At 46.7% G+C, this 22,280-nt stretch overlaps 1 long non-coding RNA gene and 1 pseudogene across 1 annotated transcript; one reads left to right on the plus strand and one right to left on the minus strand.

The window, feature by feature from the left end:
- The first annotated feature begins 11,582 nt into the window (after positions 1 to 11,582).
- LOC100454195 (ATP synthase F(0) complex subunit B1, mitochondrial-like) lies at positions 11,583 to 12,352 on the plus strand (annotated as a pseudogene).
- A 2,479-nt stretch (positions 12,353 to 14,831) lies between these two features.
- On the minus strand, positions 14,832 to 22,224 carry LOC129060524 (uncharacterized). Its single transcript, XR_008527333.2, has 2 exons — positions 22,015 to 22,224; positions 14,832 to 15,357 (listed from the first exon to the last, which is right to left on the minus strand). It is a non-coding gene; the product is annotated as an uncharacterized LOC129060524 (long non-coding RNA).
- Between the last annotated feature and the right edge of the window lie 56 nt (positions 22,225 to 22,280).

The raw sequence follows: 22,280 nt of genomic DNA on the forward strand, positions 1-22,280 counted from the left end.
AGAGCCATCCAAGCTACAAATAGCGATTATTTTGTCTTCTTTACTTAAAAACATCCATCTGGTCCCTGAATCATTTTACTTCTACCTCTGACATGTCTTTTCTATTATTGTTGCCATCACAATATTCTTTTGTTTGCTTGTTTTTTTGAAACAGAGTCTCACTCTGTTGCCCAGGCTGGAGTGCAACGGCGTGATCTTGGCTCATTGCAACCTATGCCTCCCGGGTTCAAGCGATTTTCCTCCCTCAACCTCCTGAGTAGCTGGGATTACAGGCGTGCACCACCATGCCTGGCTAATTTTTATATTTCTAGTAAGGACAGGTTTTCACCATGTTGGCCAGGCTGGTCTCAAACTCCTGACCTCAGGTGATCTGCCCGCCTTGGCCTCCCAAACTGCTGAGATTACAGGTGTGAGCCACCATGCCCAGCTGCCATCACAATATTCCATTTGAGCCACCTCAATAGTTCTCTGGTGAATGATTGCATGTCCAGTCTCTTCCACCACACTCCTTCCACCCAGCAACACACACACACTCACACACACACACGGCCACATACACTACACACAGGCACACACATACAGGCACATAGACACACACATTCACCTGGGCACATACACAGACACACACATGGACATGGACACACACACAGGCACACACATATAGACACATACAGACAGACACTAGACAAACACAGACACACACACGTCCAATTGGACACACAGGCACATAGAGACATACACAGATACAGACAGACAGACACATGGACACGGACACATACAAACAGGCACACAGACACACATACACTCACCTGGACACACAGACACATAAAGACAGATGCACAAACACACACACAATGTACACATACACTGAGACACACACAAAGACACACATAGATATACACACAGACACATAAACACGTACACAGACATACACACACAAACACAGATACATACACAGACACACATATAAGATATTTCTCGGCCAGGCACGGTGCCTCATGCCTGTAATCTCAGCAGTTTGGGAGGCCAAGGCGGGCGGATCACGAGGTCAGGAATTTGAGACCAGCCTGACCAACATGGTGAAACCCCGTCTCTACTAAAAATACAAATATTAGCTGGGCGTGGTGGTGCGCGCCTGTGATCCCAGCTACTCGGGAGACTGAGGCAGGAGAATTGCTTGAACTCGGGAGGCAGAGGTTGTGAGCCGAGACTGCGCCACTGCACTCCAGCCTGGGCGACAGAGCAAGACTCTGTCTTAAAAAAAAAGATATTTCCCTTTTGAAAAATCTTTGGATATTTATTTATTTGAAACAGAGTCTAGTTCTGTTGTCCAGGCTGGAGTGCAATGGCACAATCTTGGCTCACTGTAACCTCCGCCTCCCAGGTTCATCTCCTGCCTCAGCCTTCTGAGTAGCTGAGATTACAGGCATGCGCCACCATGCCCGGCTAATTTTGTATTTTTTAGTAGAGACGGGGTTTCTCCATGTTGGTCAGGCTGGTCTTGAACTCCCAACCTCAGGTGATCCACCCACCTTGGTCTCCCAAAGTGCTGGGATTACAGGCCTGAGCCACCGTGCCCAGCCCTGTTTTTTTTTTTTTTTCCTTTTTTTTTTTTTGAGACAGAGTCTCACTCTGTTCCCAGGCTGGAGTGCAGTAGTGCCATCTCAGCTCACTGCAACCTCTACCTCCCAGGTTCAAGCAATTCTCCTGCCTCAGCCTCCCAAGTAGCTAGGATTACAGGTGCACGCCACCACGCCCAGCTAATTTTTGTATTTTTAGTAGAGACGAGGCTTCACCATGTTGGCCAGGATGGTCTCATTCTCCTGACCTCGTGATCTGCCTGCCTCCCAGAGTGCTGGGATTACAGGCGTAAGCCACCGTGCCCGGCCACCTTTTTTTTTAATTCTTTGAGACAGGGCCTTGCTTTGCCGCCCAGGCTGGAGTGCAATGGCCCCATCTCGGTTCACTGCAGCCTTGACCTCCTGAGCGCAATGGATCCTCCCACCTCAGCCTCCCAAGTTGTTGGAAATACAGGCTTGCACCACCATACCTGGCTAATTTTTTCTTTTTTTGAGGTGGGGTCTCACTCCGTCAGCCAGTCTGCAGTGCAGTGGTGTGATCCCCCCAATCCTACTGCTTCAGCCCCTTAAGTAGCTGGGATTATAGGCGCACACCACCATGCTCAGCTAATTTTTGTATTTTTAGTAGAGATGGGGTTTCACCGTGTTGCCCAGCCTGGAGATTTTTAAAAATTTTTTATAGAGACGGTTTCACTGTGTTGCCCAGGCTAGTCTTAAACTCCTGGGCTCAAGTGATCCTTCTCCCTTGGCCTCCCAGAGTGTTGGTACTACAGGCGTGAGCCACCATGCCCGGCCTTGATATTTATTGTTTAGAATAAAGTATAAATGTCATAGAATAGTATTGAAAGTTTTTTCCAATTTGTTCCCAATTTGATTTCAAATCTACCTTCCGGCCAGGCACAGTGGCTCACGCCTGTAATCCTAGCACTTTGGGAGGCCAAGGTGGGTGGATCACTTGAGGTCAGGAGTTCAAGACCAGCCTGGCCAACATGGTGAAACCCCATCTTTACTGAAAATACAAAAATTAGCCGGGCGTGGTGGCACGTACCTGTAATCCTAGCTACTCAGGAGGCTGAGGCAGGAGATTTGCTTGAACCCAGGAGGCGGAGGTTGCAGTGAGCCGAGATTGCACCCTTGCACTAGCCTGGGCGAAGAAGAGAGACTCCATCTCAAAAAAGAAAACAACGGCAACAAAAAAAACCCTTCCTTCCTTCTTTCCTTGCTTCCTTCCTTCTTTCCTTCTTTCTTTCCTTCCTTCCTTCCTTCTTTCCTTCCTTTCTTTCTTTCTGTCTTTTTTTTTCAGAGTCTCACTCTGTCACCCAGGCTGGAGTGCAGTGGCACAATCTCAGCTCACTGCAACCTCTGCCTCCTGGGTTCAAGCGATTTTCCTGCCTCAGCCTCCCGAGTAGCTGGGATTACAGGTGCCCACCACCACACCTGGCTACTTTTTGTATTTCTAGTAGAGATGGGGTTTCATCATGTTGGCCAGGCCGGTCTCCAACTCCTGACCTCAGGTGATCTGTTCACCTTGGCCTCCCAAAGTGCTGGGATTACAGGTGTAAGCCACCACTCCTGGCCCAAATCTTTCTTTCTGACCTTATCTCATCCAACACAGCCTTCTTCAGCTCACAGAACCACCAGCCATTTCCTGAAATCAGCCTCTGTGCCTTTCAAGTGTTGTTCTGCTTCTCCCACTTTTTTCTTTTTCTTTTTTTGAGACAGGGTCTTGCTCTGTTGCCCTTGGAGTGCAGTGGCACCATCATGGCTCACGGCAGCCTTGACCTCCTGGGCTCAAGTGATCCTCCCACCTCAGCCTTTTGAGTAGCTGGGACTATAGGCACTGCCACTGCACCCTGCTAATCTAAAATTTTTTTTTTTAGAGATGGGGTCTCACTGTGTTGTCCAGGCTGATCTCAAACTCCTGGGCTCTTGGGAGGCTGAGGTGGGCAGATCATGAGGTCAGGAGTTCGAGATCAGCCTGGCCAACATAGTGAAACCCTGTCTTTACTAAAAATACAAAAAATTAGCTGGGCGTGGTGGTGTGCGCCTGTAATCCCAGCTACTTGGGAGGCCGAGGCAGGAGAATGGCGTGAACCCGGGAGGTGGAGGTGACAGTGAGCCAAGATTGCGCCACTGCACTCCAACCTGGGCGGCAGTGCAAGAGTCAGTCTCAAAAAAAAAAAGAAAAACAAAACAAACCAACAACAACAACAACAACAAAAAACTCCTGTGCTCAAGCAATTCTTCTGCCTCAGCTTCTCAAGTACCTGGGCCTACAGGCATGCACCGCCATGCCTGGCTAATTTTTTACTTTTAGTAGAGATGGGGTTTCGCCATGTTGGCCAGGCTGGTGTTGAACTCCTGGCCTGAAGTGATCTGCCCATCCCGGCTCCTCATAGTGCCGGGATTACAGGCTTGAGCCACTGTACCCAGCCAAAAACTGGTTTCTTAATGAAACCTACAAGAATGGTGACATTTGAGCACTAAAGTCATTTGGGATATGGGAGAAGTGAGAGCAGGGTTAGTGCTGGGGCAAGAGGGACAAGGAAGTCCCAGTTGTCCTCAAGGAGGTCATAGGCAAGTAGAAGCAGCAACTGCCCCTTCACACAGAGGAGGTCGGAGGGCCGAGGTAGGTGGCTGTGGGCAGGGAGAGGCACGGAAGCTTCCAGGAGGACCCCCCCTGGGAAGGGAGTCTCAAAGGCAGCCACAGGGCAGGACGTGTGAAGCAGAGGCTCCGTGTGACCGTGCAGTGGGAGGGAAAAGGGCTTCTCTGTCCAGCTGGGTGACTGTGGAAGGAGGACGTGTACGGGGCGCCTGTTCTCTAAGTGCGGGGCTGCCTTTGCTCACAATAACCCAAATACTGGCCATTTAAGTCTACTTGTTAAGGGATAATTCACTCTGTGCCAATGAGGAAGGACTCAAGGTCAAGTGTACGCTGTTCATTTACTTTGGAGTATTGTCCCTGGGGAGAAGGCACAGTCCTGTCTTCATTTCACACAGCAAAGGGGGTTAGAGGGGCGAGGACAGTGCTTTTCTTCTGGGGGGTGTTCAGCTGAAACAGTGCTTGTGTTAACTCTCCCAGCCCTCATTATCTCTCCTTCCTTTTCCTTCACAAACAGACACTGAATCATATCCGTGTGCCAGGCTCTGTGCTTGGTGCAGGGGACTCACCAGGGATGAACAAGGTAGGATCGCTGCTTTGTGCCCTACAGCCCAGCCTTCATTTCTCCCCTCCCGGCAAGGGAGTTGTCCTGCACTTTCACCCGTATAAGACCAGGCACTGGTACCAGCTACAAAATTGGCAGCATCCATTTAGCAAAAATGCAGGACCCTTTGCTAAAAAGATTATTAAGCACTTCAAGACAGCTACTGCAGAGACTAAACTAAGCATGGGGTTCTAGTGATCTACTGCAGAACATGGCAACTGTAGTTAATAATGTATCCTTATTTCTCTAAGCTGCTAAAATAGTAGCTTTAAAATGCTCTTATCACAAAGAAATTGTCAGAATGTGAGGTGATGCCTGTGTTCATTAGCTTGATTTAATAACTCCACAAGGTATACATGTATAGTAACATCGCATTGTACCCCATAACTATACACAATATTATTAACAGTACAGTTAAAAAAACAAAATAAAACCAAACACGAGGCCTTTGTGCATCTGCACAGGTGACAGACTGTGAAAGCCAGCCCTGTTAGGCACCACATTCCTGTCCAGTGATGGGACAGAGGGGAGCAGGGAAGGCGGGAGGAAGCGGTAGGAAGAGGAGGAAGAAGGTAGCTGACAGTAAAGTGATCGGAGGCTCACGTTCACAATAGCCACACATGAAAGACCCTTGGTTTTCATTCTTAAAGAATCCGTCTCGGCCAGGCGCGGTGGCTCACGCCTGTAATCCCAGCACTTTGGGAGGCCCAGGCGGGCGGATCACGAGGTCAGGAGATCGAGACCATCCTGGCTAACATGGTGAAACCCCGTCTCTACTAAAAATACAAAAAATTAGCCAGGCGTGGTGGCAGGCGCCTGTAGTCCCAGCTACTCAGGAGGCTGAGGCAGGAGAATGGCAGGAACCCGGGAGGCGGAGCTTGCAGTGAGTCGAGATCGCGTCACTGCACTCCAGCCTGGGCGACAGAGTGAGACTCGGTCTCAAAAAAAAATCCGTCTCTAGTCGGCTTTCATACAGCAAGTGTCCTGATCCCTTAATTATTTTCAGAATCCCATCTGGGGACCTTTTGCCATCCTTCTACGTTTTTGTCATTGTGTATAGTAGAGGACAGTATTTCCTGGTTTCTCTGCACCGAAGCTGAGTCAGGAGAACGTCTAGGAAAGGGAAGTCGTTCCCTATGGGGAAGGGTGTGGAGAAGAGCGGGGAAAGCTCTGCTGACAGTGGACTAAAAGATTGCCTTTTCTAGGCCGGGTGCGACAGAGCCAGAATCCATCTTGAAAAAAAATGAAAAAAAGATTGCAGTTTCCAAAACCAGCCAGCAAGAATATGATAGTTAACTGAGTTCTGAATGGGGCTCTATATTGGACTGTGATGATGGACATCTGTCTTAGTCTGTTTGCACTGCTAGAACAAAACACCTGAGACTGAGTAATTTATAAGGAGCAGAAATTTATTTCTTACAGCTTTGGAGGCCAAGATCACCGTGCCTGGTGTTGGTGTCTGGTGAGGGCTGCTCTCTGCTTCCAAGATAGCGCCACGTTGCTGTGACCTCCGGAGGGGCCAATGCGGTGCCCTCTCCTGGTGGAAGGCAAAAGGCAAGAAAATGCTCCCTTCAACCTTGAGCCCCCCCACTTTTTTTTTTGTTTGTGTTTTGTTTCTGTTTTTGTTTTTGAGATGGAGTCTCACTCTGTCGCCCAGGCTGGAGTGCAGTGGCGCGATCCTGGCTCACTGCAACCTCCGCCTCCCAGGTTGAAGCTATTCTCCTGCCTCAGTCTCCCGAGTAGCTGGGATTACAGGCATTCACCACCACACCTAGCTAATTTTTACTATTTTTAGTAGAGATGGGGTTTCGCTATGTTTGTCAGGCTGGTCTCGCACTCCTGATCTCAAATGATCCTCCTGCCTCAGCTTCCCAAAATGCTGGGATTACAGGTGTGAGCCCTTTTTATTTTATTTTTATTTTTGGGACAGAGTTTCACCCTTGTTGCCCAGGCTGGAGTGCAATGGCACAATCTTGGCTCACTGCAACCTCTGCCTCCCAGGTTCAAGCCATTCTCCTGCCTTAGCCTCTGAAGTAGCTGGGATTACAGGCTTGTGCCACCATGCCTGGCTAATTTTGTATTTTCAGTAGAGATGAGGGTTCACCATGTTGGTCAGGCTGGTCTCAAACTCCTGACAGCACGTGACCAACTCGCCTTGGCCTCCCAAAGTGCTGGGATTACAGGTGTGAGCCACAGCGCCCAGCCAGTGAGCCCTTTTGTAAGGGTGCTGATCCCACTTATGTGGGGAGAGCCCTCCTCACTTAATCACCTCCCAAAGGCCATACCTTTCAACACCACTGCCCTGGGGATGAAGTTTCAACATGAATTTTGGAGGGGATGCCACGTCATCATTCAAACCATAGCAACGTTCACACCAAAGCGAGGGGGAGCTTGTTTACTAAACTGTGGGCTACCAGCTCCTGCAGTGGGTGGGTCCATGGGAACCAGAATCCAGCTTTGTGAAAATTAAGATTCAGCCACTTCAAAAGTGGGAAACTACACTTAGACCAGTTCCAGCGTGGTAGAGAAATCTGCAGCATGATGGCATAAGCATTCTTTTTTTTTTTTTTTTTTGAGGTGGAGTCTCCCTCTATTGCCCAGGCTGGAGTGCAGTGGCGCAATCTTGGCTCACTGTAATCTCCACCTCCTGGGTTCAAGCGATTCTCCTGCCTCAGCCTCCATTGCCTCAGCAATGGAGTAGCTGGGACTACAGGCACATGTCACCACACTCGGCTAGTTTTTTGTATTTTTAGTGGAGATGGGGTTTCACCATATTGGCCAGGCTGGTCTCAAACTCCTGACCGTGTGATCTGCCCACCTCAGTCTCCCAAAGTGCTGGGATTACAGGTGTGAACCACCACGCCCGGCCAGTATTCATCTTTATATAGGAATTAGGGGATGGGGAAATTATTAGTAATCTCTTTCTTGCTCAATAAGGAGCTTTGGGGAGTATTTTGGCTGAAATGTTTGAGTTACTATTCTAAATGCCTCTGTCCTTCTCAGGAATGAGACCTGCAGACCAGAATGGGAGAGATGGGCAGAAACTCTAGAGCTGGATGGATCTTTTTGGAAAGAGGGAAGAGTTAACTGATGAGAGAGAAAGGATAGCTACTGCCAGGAGGAAGGAGGCTGGGTGGCTGACGGTGAGTCTTGGGCAGGTAGGCTGAGAAAGAGATGGTGAAAGGGGCATTGGAGAGAGTCTGCAGGCAGGAGCAGTGTGAGCGCTCACTCAGCTACTTGAGAGGCTGAGGTGGGAGGATCCCTTGCACCCAGGAGGGTGAGGCTACTGTGAGTTGTGATTGTCCCACTGCACTCCAGCCTGGGCAACACAGCAAGATCCTGTGTCAAAAAGAAAAAAAAAAGATAAGCTCAATTTAAAAGCAAGTAGTGCCCATGTCAAGCTGTATGCTTGCTTTTGTCTTTTGTTGTTTGGGGGAGGGTGGGATCTTGCTAGGTTGCCCAGCTGTTCTCCAACTCTTGGGTTCAATTGATCCTATGGCCTCAGCCTCCTGAGTAACTGGAACTACAGGTGCATACCACCATGTCTGGCTGGACTGTATGGCTTTGCCCTTCTTGCATTAAGCACAAAGCTGTGGGCTTCCTGGTGAGCACCTTCAAAGCAGTCTTATTCAAAGAAGCATTGGTCAGGCCCGTAAAGTCACTGAAAGCACTCACAGTCACCATGGCATCTGATATGGTTTGGCTCTGTGTTCCCACCCAAATCTCACCTGGAACCATAATCCCCGCAATCTCCACCCGGAACCATGATCCCCGCAGTCTCCACCCGCAGCAGTGGTCTCCGCCCGGAGCCGTGGTCCCCGCGGTCTCCGCCCGCAGCCGTGGTCCCCGCGGTCTCCACACGTCAAGGGAGAGACCAGGTGGAGATAACTGAATCTCCGGGGTGGTTTTCCCCGTGCTGTTCTTGTGATAGTGAGTGAGTCTCATGAGATTTGATGGTTTATAAAGGGCAGTTTCCCCTGCACTCGAACACATGCTCTCCCACCTGCCACCAAGTAAGACGTATCTTTGCTTCTCCTTCATCTTTGCCATGATTGTAAGCTTCCTGAGGCCTCCCCAGCAATGGAGAACTGTGAGTCCATTAAACCTCTTTTCTTTATAAATTACTTAGTCTCAGATATTTCTTCATAGCAATATTAGAACAGATTAATACAGCATCTTCCAAGCAAACACTGAAGAGGGGGCTGCAACATTTTCCAGTGGTAATTTTTCTTTTTCTTTGTTTTTTAAGACATGGGGTCTCACTCTGTCACTTGGACTGCAGTGCAGTAGCGTGATCTTGGCTCACTGCAGCCTTGACCTCTGGGCTCAAGTGATCCTCCTGCCTCAGTCCCCCAAGTAGTTTGGACTACAGGTGCGTGCCACCACGCCTGACTAATTTTTAAATTTTTTTGTAGAGACAGGGTTTTGCCATGTTGCCCAGGATGGTCTTGAACTTGTAAGGTAATAAGGTAATTGTAAGGTAATAAGGTAATAAACTGCATCTTTATTCTTCACATCAGCCCTGTGAAGTCACTTCCTACATTTTGACAAGATGGAAACTGAGTCACAGAGAGGTTAAGTACTTTGCCTAAGGTAACAAATGCATCAAGCCAGAGCTGAGATTTAAATCAGGCAGTTTGGCCTCAAAGCCTGTACCTTTGACCAACATGGACTATTTGGCTCTGAATTACAGAAGTTCTGGCACCATGACCATTAAGTGTCTTTGGACACAAGGGAGAGCTGGTATGAGGACATGAAAAATTCAACATAGCTCATTTCTATTAATGAAAAGATGTCCCAGATCTTAGTAATATTGAGGATAGGTGTCTTTCAACCATTTTTTTATACCTTAGTTATAATCCAGATAACCAAACACAACTGTGTGATTTTGGCCACACAAATCTAAAGTTGAGAGAATCATGAACGAGAACAAGATTGGCACATGGCCTGCGGGCCAAATGCAGCCCAGGATGGCTTTAATGCAGCCCAATGCAAACTCGTAAACTTTCTTAAAACATTATGAGTTTTTTTTGTTTGTTTTTTTGCTCATCAGCTACCATTACTGTTAGTGTATTTCACATGTAGTCCAAGACAATACTTCATCTTCCAGTGTGGCCCAGGTAAGCCAAAAGATTGGCCCCCCTTGAGTTAGAAGAAGGCAGCTGCTGAGGACCAGGGCAGTAATGATATGGACACTTGCCATGTGACACTACTTAGCATTTTTATTTTTAAAAATTTTATTTATTGATTCATTTTTGAGACAAGGACTCACTCTCCTGCCTAGGCTGGAGTGCAGGGGCTTGAACATAGCTCACTGTAGCCTTGAACTCCTGGGCTCATGTGATCTTCGTGCCTCAGCTTCCTGAGCAGCTGGGACTACAGGTACACCACCACATCTGGCTAACTAATTTTTTTTTTTTTTTTGGTAGAAATGGGGTATTGCCATGTTGCCCAGGCTGGTCTCGAATGCCTGGGCTCAAGCTATCCTCCCACCTTGGCCTCCAAAACGGCTGGGATTACAGGCATGAGCCACCATGCCCAGTCCTTGGTATTTTTATACACTAACTTTACAACTCAGAAAAAGCCTTTCTTACAGACAAGGAAACTAAAGCTCAGAGATATTAAATTACTCATACAAAAACATATATTTCTTTTTCTTTTTTTTTTTTTTTGAGATGGAGTTTTACTCTTGTTACCCAGGCTAGAGTGGAATGGCACAATCTTGGCTCACTGCAGCCTCTGCCTCCCAGGTTCAAGAGATTCTCCTGCCTCAGCCTTGCAAGTAGAAGAGATTACAGGCATGCGCCACCATGCAGCTAATGTTTGAATTTTTAGTAGAGACGGGGTTTTACCACATTGGCCAGGCTGGTCTTGAACTCCTGACCTCAGGTGATCCGCCCTCCTCGGCCTCCCAAAGTTCTGGGATTACAGGTGTGAGCCACCGCGCCTGGCCTCATTTCTAAAATGGGCTTTGAATGCAGGTCTTAGAGATCTCAAAATGTGGGCTCTTTTTATTCTGCAAAAAACAAGTACAGTTAATTTTATGCATTTTTCTTGGTATAAATTAATATAATTAAAAATGTTGGGGGCCGGACACAGTGGCTCACGCCTGTACTCCCAGCACTTTGGGAGGCCAAGGCGGGTGGATCATGAGGTCAGGAGTTCGAGACCAGCCTGGCCAATGTGGTAAAACCCCATCTCTAAGAAAAAAAAAATACAAAAATTAGCTGGGTGCAGTGGTAGGTGCCTGTAGTCCCAGCTACTCGGGAGACTGAGGCAGGAGAATCGCTTGAATCCAGGAAGCGGAGGCTGCAGTGGGTGGAGATTGCACCACTGCACTCCAGCCTGGGCAACAGAGTGAGACTCTGTCTCAAAAAAAAAAATGTTTGGGCCAGGTGCAGTGGCGCATGCCTGTAATCCCAGCACTTTGGGAGGCCGAGGCAGGCAGATCACTTGAGGTCAGGCGTTTGAGACCAGCGTGGCCGACATGGTGAAACCCCATCTCTACTAAAAATACAAAAATTAGCCGGGCATGGTGGTGGGCACCTGTAGTGCCAGCTACTCGGGAGTCTGAGGCAGAAGAGTTGCTTGAACTCAGGAGGAGGAGGTTGCAGTGAGCAGAGATCGCGCCACTGCACTCCAGCCTGGGCGACAGAGCAAGGCTCTGTCTCAAAAAAAAAAAAAGTTTGGATTAAGAATACAGTATTGGTGAGCGGCCATCTTGCTCCTGCCCCTGACAGAGTCTCCGGTCGGGGTCACAGGGATGCTAAGACTGCTGCCTGGACCTTCGCTGACCATGCTGTCCTGGGTGGAACTTTCTGCCACTGCCACAGTGGCCCCCTCTCTGAAGAATGCAGGCTTCCTGGGTCCAGGGGTATTGTGGGCAACAAGGACCTTTCACCCAGGCAGCCACACCTTGCCCCTCTACCACCTTTTCCTGAAAATGGAGGAAAAGTTCGTCTTGGACTGATCCTTGAGGAATTCTTCAAGTTTCTTGATCTTAAAGCTGGTGTAACAGGACCCTATGTGCTCGGAACTGGGCTTATCTTGTATGCTTTATCCAAAGAAATATATGTGATTATTGCAGAGACCTTCTCGACCATATCAGTAGTAGGGTTACTTGTCTATGCAATTAAAAAATTTGGTGCCTCTGTTGTAGAATTTGCTGATAAACTCAATGAGCAAAAACTTGCCCAACTAGAAGAGGCGAAGCAGGCTCCCATCAAACAGATCCGGGATGCAATTGATTTGGAGAAGTCACAGCAGGCACTAGTTCAGAAGCGCCATTACCTTTTTGATGTGCAGAGGAATAACATTGCTATGGCTTTGGAGGTTACTTACCAGGAACTACTGTATAAAGTATGTAAGGAAGCAAAGAATCGCCTGGACTATCATATATCTGTGCAGAACATGATGCATTGAAAGGAACAAGAGCACATGATCAATTGGGTGGAGAAGCACGTGGTGCAGAGCATCTCTGCACAGCAGGAAAAGGAGACAATTGCCAAGTGCATTGAAGACCTAAAGCTTCTGGCAAAGAAGGCTCAAGCACAGCCAGTTATGTAAATGTAGCCATCCCAATTGAGACAGCTGGAAACAGTTGACTGTTTGCGTCTACTGAAGTTATAATTTACCTCTCCTAAAAATGAAAAGTTTATTTCATAGATTGAAAGCACAAAGTCAGATGTTTCTCATCCTTCTTACTCTGCATTTGAGTTCCACGATCACTTCTGAATAAGCAGTTTGCCTTAATTAAAACCTGCTGCCTGACTAAAGATGACCAGGTTACAGTTTAAATTTGTAATTAATTCTACCATCTTTAATGAAGTGACAGTTGAATGAAAAAAAATACAGTATCATTTTTACCTTAACTGTCAGCTCAAGATATCAGGAACTCAGTGGCCATATGTTGTTCTGCAAGTTACTCTTGCAGATAATTTACTTTGCACTTTTTCGTGTAAGGCAAGTACACAAAATAGAGGGGTAAGACATGGAAATGCTGACCTAAAAGGAAGAAGCTGAGGCAAAATTAATCTAAATAGAGAGTTTATTTGGGCCAAGTTTGAGGACTGCATCTCAACAGCGTAGATTCCAGGTGCCCTGAATCTGCACTCAGGTTAGCAGCAGTTACAAGTGATTTTTTTTTTTTTTTTTTTTTTTTTTTTTTTGAGACGGAGTTTTGCTCTTGTTGCCCAGGCTGGAGTGCAATGGCATGATCTTGGCTCACCAGAACCTCCGCCTTCTGGGTTCAAGTGATTTTCCTGCCTTAGCCTCCCAAGTAGCTGGGATTACAGGCATGTGCCACCACACCTAGCTAATTTTGTAATTTTAGTAGGACGGGGTTTCTCCGTGTTGGTCTGGCTGGCCTCGAACTCCTAACCTCAGCAATCTGCCCACCTCAGCCTCCCAAAGTGCTGGGATTACAGGTGTGAGCCAACGCGCCTGGCCACAAGTGGATTTTTAAAGGGAAAAAAGAAGCAATTCCTGGCCGGGTGCGGTGGCTCACACCTGTAATCCCAGCACTTTGGGAGGCTGAGGTGGGCAGACCACAAGGTCAGGAGTTCGAGACCAGGCTGACCAACATGGTAAAACCCCATCTCTACCAAAAAAAAAAAAAAAATTAGCCGGGCGTGGTGTTGGGCACCTGTAGTGCCAGCTACTCAGGAGACTGAGGCAAGAGAATTGTTTGAATCTGGGAGGCGGAGGTTGCAGTGAGCCAAGATCACACTACTGCACTCCAGCCTGGGCAACAGAGTGAGACTCCATGTCAAAAAAAAAAAAAAAAAAAAAGGCAATTCCTGAGTTGTTACCAACAATTTACATTAACATCAAATAAACTATTGATGGGCTCTACATTGTTAAGCTGTAGGTTGTGGGTTACAGTGTCCAGTGTGGCATTATTGGGTTAATTTATAGCTACTTGTGGCAATAGTAAGCTGTTTCAAGACATGAATACATAGCTCGAAAAGTGGAGAGTAGGGCGCGATCGCTGTTTCATTTCAGTGCCTCTCTGGGCCTGATAGTTTAAAAGGACTGGTACTCCTCTGATAAAAGGTCTTTTCTCAGAAACATACTGTAACTTTGCACCCAGTTTTCAGATACACATTGTTGCAACTAGAGTTTCTGCTGAATGAAACAGTCTAAGGCAGCAAGTGTGGGTTCCCATTTACCTCCCTGCATCCTGTGCCTGCTCTGTTGCTCCCCGCCATTCACTGTGACCTCCTAGTTTTCCAGCACAACTTCTGCTTGAATGGACCAAGTTAATATCTGGTGAAGATAATTTTGTAATGACATAGACTTGCTTCATTCATTCTACTATAATTACATGAGAATTCCCGCTGTCCTGCTTCTGATAATGTTCTAGAATGAACATCAATAAGGAGAGGAGAGACCCTTGGAAAGCCAACTCCTCCAAAACCTGTTCCTTGTAAGATTGCACAATGGCAAGAAACATTTGGACCTAGTTTTTGGCAGTATGCCGTGTCCAGATTTCCTGGAGTCCAATTTATGCTACTCAGCAGTTTCACTCCCTATTGGCAAAATAGTTTAATTTTGATTGGATACCACTCAGTCTCTAGGACATACAGTGATTGCCTGATGGGAGTTCATGGGCATTTGTTACTGAAAATAGACAACATTCAAGGTGAAGAGCTCAAAAGTAGAAAAGTGTATGTAAAATGATAAAAAGACTGGGTTAGTCTGAAGGACTGATGACTGAGATTCTTTCTGGCTCTAACATCTATTTCTACCTCTGCTTACCAGATGCTGGTTTTGCAATGCTTTCGCGGTTCCTGTTTTGTCAAGAGAGCCTAAAGAAGGTGCTCAGAACAAAATTAAATTTTAATCTAGGCTAATTTTCAAAGTATGAGCCTCAGTTTTCTTACTTGATTAAGAGAGGTATTTATAATATCTACCTTGTGGGAATGTTAGGAAGATTAAATGTAATGGTGTGCTGAAAATGCTTTGGAAATGAAGATATTATTGTAACTCAGTTCTCCATAAGAATTGAATGGGAAATTGTTACAAACTGTCAACTGGAGAATGATGAGGTTCATACATTGGAAAGGAGAGCTTTATTTCTCAAAAAGGGCTGCAGCCTGGAGGGGGCCCATTCTGACAGGCTGGGAAGCGTAGCCTCTGGCCAGAAGCTGGAAATAGGCGCTTTGAAAGTTGGAAGAAGAGACAGGGATTTACGCTGAATGGAGTGGCAGAATACACATATTCAATAAGCTATAGGTGGAGCCATGAATATTTATGAGACGGGAAACAGGTGCATGTGCAATTGAGCTTCATGCTTCCCCCTGGGTCCCATGTTTAAAAAATGGTGGCATTAAAAGCATGATCTCAGGGTGGAATTTTCAGGACACTGATGTCAAAAGGTGAAGCAGAGGACTGGAAAACCCTCACTGTGCACCTTGTGTAGACTGGCCAAAACCGCTCCGTGGTTGGTGGTCTCTTATCAGGAAGGAATGCTGTTCAGTTGTGTACAAACTGTAAAAAGGGAAGGGTGGCAGTCTAGCCTTTGGTTGAACTCAGTGGCGGCATCTTTGAAAGGCCTGGTTTCTGTTTACCTTTAGGGAAGAAAGTCAAAAGGCAGTTAGAAAGGGAGGGGGTGTAACCAGCCAAGTCCAGCCTCTCACCCTGTATTAGTCAGTTTTTATGCTGCAGATAAATACATACCTGAGACTGGGAAGATAAATAGGTATGTATGTACGTATGTATGTATGTATTTATTTATTTTGAGATGGAGTTTCACTCTTTCACCCAGGCTGGAGTGAAGTAGCGCGATCTCAGCTCATTGCAACCTCTGCCTCCTGGGTTCAAGCGATCCTCCCACCTCAGCCTCCCAAGTGGCTGAGATTGCAGGTACCCGCCACCACGCCTGGCTAATTTTTGTATTTTCAGTAGAGACGAGGTTTTGCCCTGTTGGCCAGGCTGGTCTCAAACTCCTGACCTCAGGTGATCTACCTGCTTTGGCCTCCCAAAGTGCTGGGATTACAGGCGTGAGACACTCTTCGCAGCTGATAAATAGGTTTAATGGACTCACAGTTCCACATGGCTGGGGAGGCCTCACAATCATGGCAGAAGGTGAAAAGCACTTCTTACATGGCAGCGGCAAGAGAGAATGAGAGCCAAGAGAAAGGGGTTTCTCCTTATAAAACCATCAGATCTCGTGAGACTTATTCACTACCATGAGAACAGTGTGGGGGAAACTGTCCCCATGATTCAATTATCTCTCACCGGGTCCCTCCCACAACACCTGAGAATTATGGGAACACAGTTCAAAATGAGATTTGGGTGGGGACACAGGGCCCAACCATATCACACCCCATTATGGCTAGGAACTCAGCTTTCAAGGTTTCTCTGGGGTCCCCTTGGCCAAGAGGGAGTCTGTTCAGTCAGTTGTGGGGCTTAGAATTTTATGTTTATCTCTCAAACCCTAAATATTGTCTGGTAGCGTGGATGAACTTATTAAAATGCAGCTCCCCAGATTTCATCTCTGGATTCTGAGTAGTGGGCATAGAATCAGTGATTGTTTCTGATGAGAGGCACATGGAAGCACTCAGCATATTTTGTTGAATAAATGAAGCAGATGTGAATTGAAATTGGAAGGATGAGTGAAGCTTTGAACAGAGTTTTGAAGGATGATGAGAATGAGGTAGGTGAGGAATGTTCTAGATTCAGAGGCCTGCACAAACACCTGACAATACAGAGAGTTTGAAGAACAGTGTGTGGTCTGGTATGTCCTGATGTGCCAAGGGGCATAATGTGAGATGAGATTGCAAAGGTAATTTAGAATCTGATCTTAGAGAACCTTGAATGCCATAATAAAGGTTTGGACCAAATTTCGTAAGAATAACACACCACTGATGGTTGTAGGGAAAGAAGACTGACATAATACATACATTCTGGCATTCTGTCATGATGTCCCTCATAGCAGTATAATTTTCCTGAAAGATGTCTTGTAGAGACAAAAGCCTGGAGACAGGGTGGCTAGTGGGAGGCTATTGAGCAGTTGAGCAAGACGACAGTTGGAATGAAAAGCAGGGGACAGAGACACAAGGGAAGTGGTGGGGCTGAATGACCAGGGCTTGGCAGCTGAGTGGTATAGGAGGGAAGCAAGACGAGAAGGGGGCATGGAGGGTCACAGTCTGAGTAATTGCCCTTGGCAGAGACAAAAACATAGCAGAGTTGGTCTGAATACGTTCAGTTCTCTGGGTAATTTTCTTAAGACTTGTGGTTTGGGGTCTGTTATTAACTCTCTGAACACACTCAACACACTCCGGCCAATGAACTCTTGCTTGGACCATTTTCTCCTGCTGTTGCCAAGACATCAGCGAGGCCCATTGAGTCCAGTGACAGACCCTTCCTCTTAAAGGAGAATGCCAGCTACTTTCAAAGGAACGGGGTTCTAATTTTTTTGGTACTCCTTTCTTGTTTGCATTCTCATGGCAACAGGGAACACACAGCTTGCTCTTGCCTACAGCTCTGAGATCTAAGATTCGCAGAGCTGCTGGGTGGGCAGTTTTTGAAGACAGCCGTTAGTTTTTGGGTTCTTTTTCCTTCTTGGCCCAGCACAACTAGTTAAACGCAGGACATTAAGATCACATCGTCTGGGGACTCATGCACTAAATCCCATTAGATAGATACTCTCTAAGCCCTGATTATTTTGTTCTTAAGCTGTCTTCATATGCATAAATATACGGCATTGCCAGAAGTGAATGGTGTTTATTACAAGTTCATTTGAGAGTGGTGCTGATATGAGGCAGTACTTGGGATAGTAGTTGTGAAACGGTCACATCGTCCGCTAGAGGAGATGCGGAATTGTATATGGGAGGTGTTCTGGTTTCCATGTTTCTGACTGTTGGCAGCAGATGGAGTAGGATGCCATTGTTGGGTAGAAGCACAATAAAGAGATGCTTCTTCCTGCTGACAAAAGCCAACTAAAACACTTCTCTCATGACAAGTTGAATTTAAGGCTAAATCAGAAAGCAGGCTGAGCTACTCAGAGAAAAGATTCCTAGGTTAATATGCATTTAGTAGCAGGAATTTTGTAAAGTATATTGAAGAGGGCAAACCTCCTTAGCAATATAATTAATATAGTACTTGAAGTGCTTTATTTTTTTGAGACGGAGTTTCGCTCTTGTTGCTGAGGCTGGAGTGCAATGGCGCGATCTCAGCTCACTGCAACCTCCGCCTGCTGGGTTCAAGTGATTCTCCTGCCTTGGCCTCCTGAGTAGCTGGTGGCATGTGCTACCATGCTCGGCTAATTTTGTATTTTTAGTAGAGACGGGGTTTCGCCATGTTAGCCAGGACGGTCTTGATCTCCTGACCTTAGGTGATCCACCCGCCTCGGCCTCCCAAAGCGCTGAGATTACAGGTGTGAGCCACCACGCCCCGCGAAGTGCTTCTTATAGAGTATGAGGTTTATACCTCTGTGGGTGTTTTGCCCTAGGCACTGTCAAAATGGATGCAATTAGTTTCTGATGTATAGGAGTTAACAATCTAAGAGGAATAACACAGAAGAATATACAGAGAATTGTCTTAGACTGTTCAGGCTGACATGACAAAATACCATTGACGGGGTGGCTTAAACAACAGAAATTTATTTTTTTCACAGTTCTGGAGGCTAGAAGTCTGAGATCAGGGTGCCAGCAGAGTTGGGTTCTGGTGAGGCCTCTCCTCTTGGCTCGCAGACAGCCGCCTTCTTGTGTTCTCACAAGACAGTGCTGTGTCTTCACACAATGGCCATTACTCTTCTTGTTGATCAAACCCAATTTCAGTCAGTATTAGCAGCCATATATTTCAGAGGAGATGAGGCCCCTCTCCAGCCCAAGGGGGTCTTCTTCAATAATCTAAGTCAATTCAGTATATCAGGTGTGACTATTTCATAACTACTATTCTGAGTCTTGCCTCATCCCAGCACCACTCTCAAATGAACTTGGAATAAACATCATTAGATGCTGGCAATGCTATATATTTATGAATATGAATAAACCATCCAGTGACTGCTTTTGGCATAGGTTGGAATTATGGGTTGAATTGTGTCTCTACAGAAACATGCTGAAATCCTAACCTTTGGCACTGGTGAATGTGATATTTGGAAACGGGATATTTGCAAATGTAATTAAGTTGAGATGAGGTCATTAGGGTAGGCACTAATCCAATATGACTGGTGTCCTTATAAGGAGAATGCCATGTGAAGATGCAGACACAGGGAGAATGCTATGTGATGATGGAGGCAGAGATTGGAGTGATGCACCTACAAGCCAAGGAATGCCAAGAGTTGCCAGCAGCCATCAGAAGCTGGGTATGGAACAGATCCTCCCCTAGAGTCTTCGAGAGAACATGGCTTTGCTGACACCTGCATTTGGCCTTCTGGCCTCCAGAACTGTGAGAGCATAAATATCTCTTGTTGAAGCCACCCAGAAAAAGAATAGAAAAAGAGCTGATTAATGACACAAGAAGAGAAGCAGCTGGGAACTTCTGGAAACATTTCCTCCCACTCCCTTTGAGAAAGGGCATCAGGATGGGGCATTTCTTCCACTGTTTTTGTCCATCATGATTTTGGTGCATGGAGGGGCTGCAGCTGTCTCAACACTGCATGGGATAAGCTGAGGACAAATGACAACATGCAGGGCCCTAGCAGAGCTGAACGTACAGGCCCATGATGATGCCATCGAGTGGTCAAATTATCCTGAAGTCACTGGATTTCCTATTGTGTGAGATAACAAATTTGCTCTTTCCTTGTGCCACTTTTAGTTAGGTTTTGTTATCTGCCTACAAAACATCCTTGATATATCAAGGGTTAGTGGTATCTAGAGGAAATCACTGAGGTCAGGAAATCTTTTGTTTTCTACCAGCTGCTGACCGTGGCCATCAATCCCAAAAAGTCCTATGCAGAGAAGATGCTCTCTGAAAATGCACACCCTTTATTACTAGCCAGTCCCAAATTCCTGTAAAGGCTTCTTCCCTGGTGTAGTAGCTGGGTCCTATACAAGCCTTGAGGTCTTTCTTCCTGGGCTTTGTACATGTTTTCCATCCCAGAAACACTCTTCCACCCTACAGTCTCCTCCACCTAGCTACTCTGCCCACCTTCTGGGTTTCAGCTTCAATACCATTGCTTTGAGAAGTCTCTACTGATTCCCAAGTCAGCCCCTCTATGGCTTTCTGGGCACCCTGGACTTGCCCTGTCTTAGCATTGACTACACTGTATCGTAATTGCCTGTTTACTGTTGCTATCTCCCACCGGACTGTCGTGGGGAGATACTCTGAACATCCTGTTTACTGTTGCATGCTCAGTCTAACACAAAGCCTGACTCACAGTAGGCACTTGATATATGTTTGTTAAGTGAATAAAATAAAAGACATGGCAGTGTCAATAGTCTGTAATTTAGAATTAATCTAATTTAGGCTAGGGCCATGAAAAAAATGGGAGCCGGGCTGGGAGCAGTGGTACTTGCCTGTAGTCCCAGATACTCGGGAGGCTGAGGTGGAAGGGTCCCTTGAGCCCACGAGTTCTGTGCCACCCAGAATGATGGATCAGCACTAAGTTTGGCATCAATATGGCACCCTCCCAGGAGCGGGGAACCACCAGGTTGCCTAAGGAAGGGTGAACTGGCCCAGGTCAGAGATGGAGCAGATCAGAACTCTCATGCAGATCAGTAGTGGGATTGTGCCTGTGAATAGTCGCTGCCCTCCAGCCTGGGCCACATAGTGAGACCCTGTCTCTAAGAAACAAGCAACAAGAGAAGAAAAAGAAAAGGGACCAAGGCAGGGCTTTGGTAAAACACAAAGCAAGCCAGCCAATCTTTAACCCCAGCCTTGGGCTTCTAAACTGGGATTCCTCCACACTTACTCCCTTTTATTTTCCTCCCATTTGCTTCTCTCTTCAGTTCTCCTGAACATTCTCTAGGTCTGGGCCTTAATGGGTACTTATGAGTTAAAAAAAAGAAATGATGATGGGTTACATAGGAGTGGTCAACGTATCTATTACTTCTAGGTAAAAAACACAATGTTTTCAGTACCTGTAGAAACAACATGTCTTGGCTGGGCGTGGTGGCTCATGCCTGTAATCCCAATACTTTGGGAGGCTGAGGCAGGCAGATCACGAGGTCAGGAGTTCAAGACCAGTCTGGCCAGCATGATGAAACCCTGTCTCTACTAAAAATACAACAAATTAACCGGGCATGGTAGTGGGTACCTGTAATCCCAGCTACTTGGGAGGCTGAGGCAGGAGAATTGCTTGAACCTGGGAGGTGGAGTTGCAGTGAGCCGAGATTGCGCCACTGCACTCCAGCCTGGGCGACAGAGTGAGACTCGTCTCAAAAAACAAAACAAAACAAGACAAAAAAATACATGTTTCCAGAAAGCTCCTAAAAAATTAGTATCAAGAATTTACGATTGGGCAAGAAGCAGGAAGCAAGTGGCAAGTGGTATAGTAGGTGGTGTTTGCCTTCTTTGGTTTCAGTAAGAACTTTTGGGCGATCATCCCATCTTTGACACTTGAAAACATTTTCCAGGAGTGATGTTGGTGTGGTTTACTCAGTCTAAGGTCATTCATTCCTTAAGGCTGGCCAAGCATTTGTTTTGCAGATTTTTCTTCTTAGAAAAATTTAGGCAGTGTTAAGTATAATAATTCCAACTAATTTTTTTTGTTTTTTTTTTGAGACAGACTCTAGCCCCGTTGCCCAGGCTGGAGTGCAATGGCGCGATCTTGGCTCACTGCAACCTCCGCCTCCCAGGTTCAAGCGATTCTCCTGCCTCAGCCTCCCGAGCAGCTGGGATTACAGGCGCCCGCCACCATGCCTGGCTAATTTTTGTATTTTTGGTAGAGAAGGGGTTTCACCATGTTGGCCAGTCTGGTCTGGAACTCCTGACCTTGTGATCCACCCTCCTTAGCCTCCCAAAGTGCTGGGATTACAGGTGTGAGCCACCGCGCCCGGCCAATTCCAACTAATTTTTTTTTTTTTTTTTTTTTTTGCTATATGGGGAAGGTTACTCAGTCATCCAACAAACATTTGGGCACTTCCACATATACACCAAATACTGTGCTAAGCACCTGCTGCTCATCAACAATGATTAAGACAGACTCAAGCCCTATCCTAGAAGATCTGATAGTCCAGTAGGGGAGGCAGACAACAAATACATAAATATAAAAATATAAACACTTTGCTTTAAGGGTTAGGAATGAAACCAACAGATTGTTGAGACAGAGGATACAGTACCGGTAGGGGACCTAGTCAGGGTGATCAGGAACAACTTGTCTCGCAAGGTGACATTCGAGCGAAGACTTACAGGATGAGAAAGGCGCCAGGCCTCGGAAATGGGGTCACGTTCATGTAAGTCAGTTAAAAATAAACCCCAATCTCTCCAGCAGCAAGGTTGGACGTATGGGGCCAAGAAGCCTCGCTGCCAGCACTAAAGATGGCGCGCCGGAGGGGGGGTGGGGGGATGTTGGGGGGGAGGCGGGGCGTGCGCGCGTTCTGATTGG

Source organism: Pongo abelii, chromosome 6, assembly GCF_028885655.2.
Source record: "Pongo abelii isolate AG06213 chromosome 6, NHGRI_mPonAbe1-v2.0_pri, whole genome shotgun sequence".
NCBI classification, from domain to species: Eukaryota; Metazoa; Chordata; class Mammalia; order Primates; family Hominidae; genus Pongo; species Pongo abelii.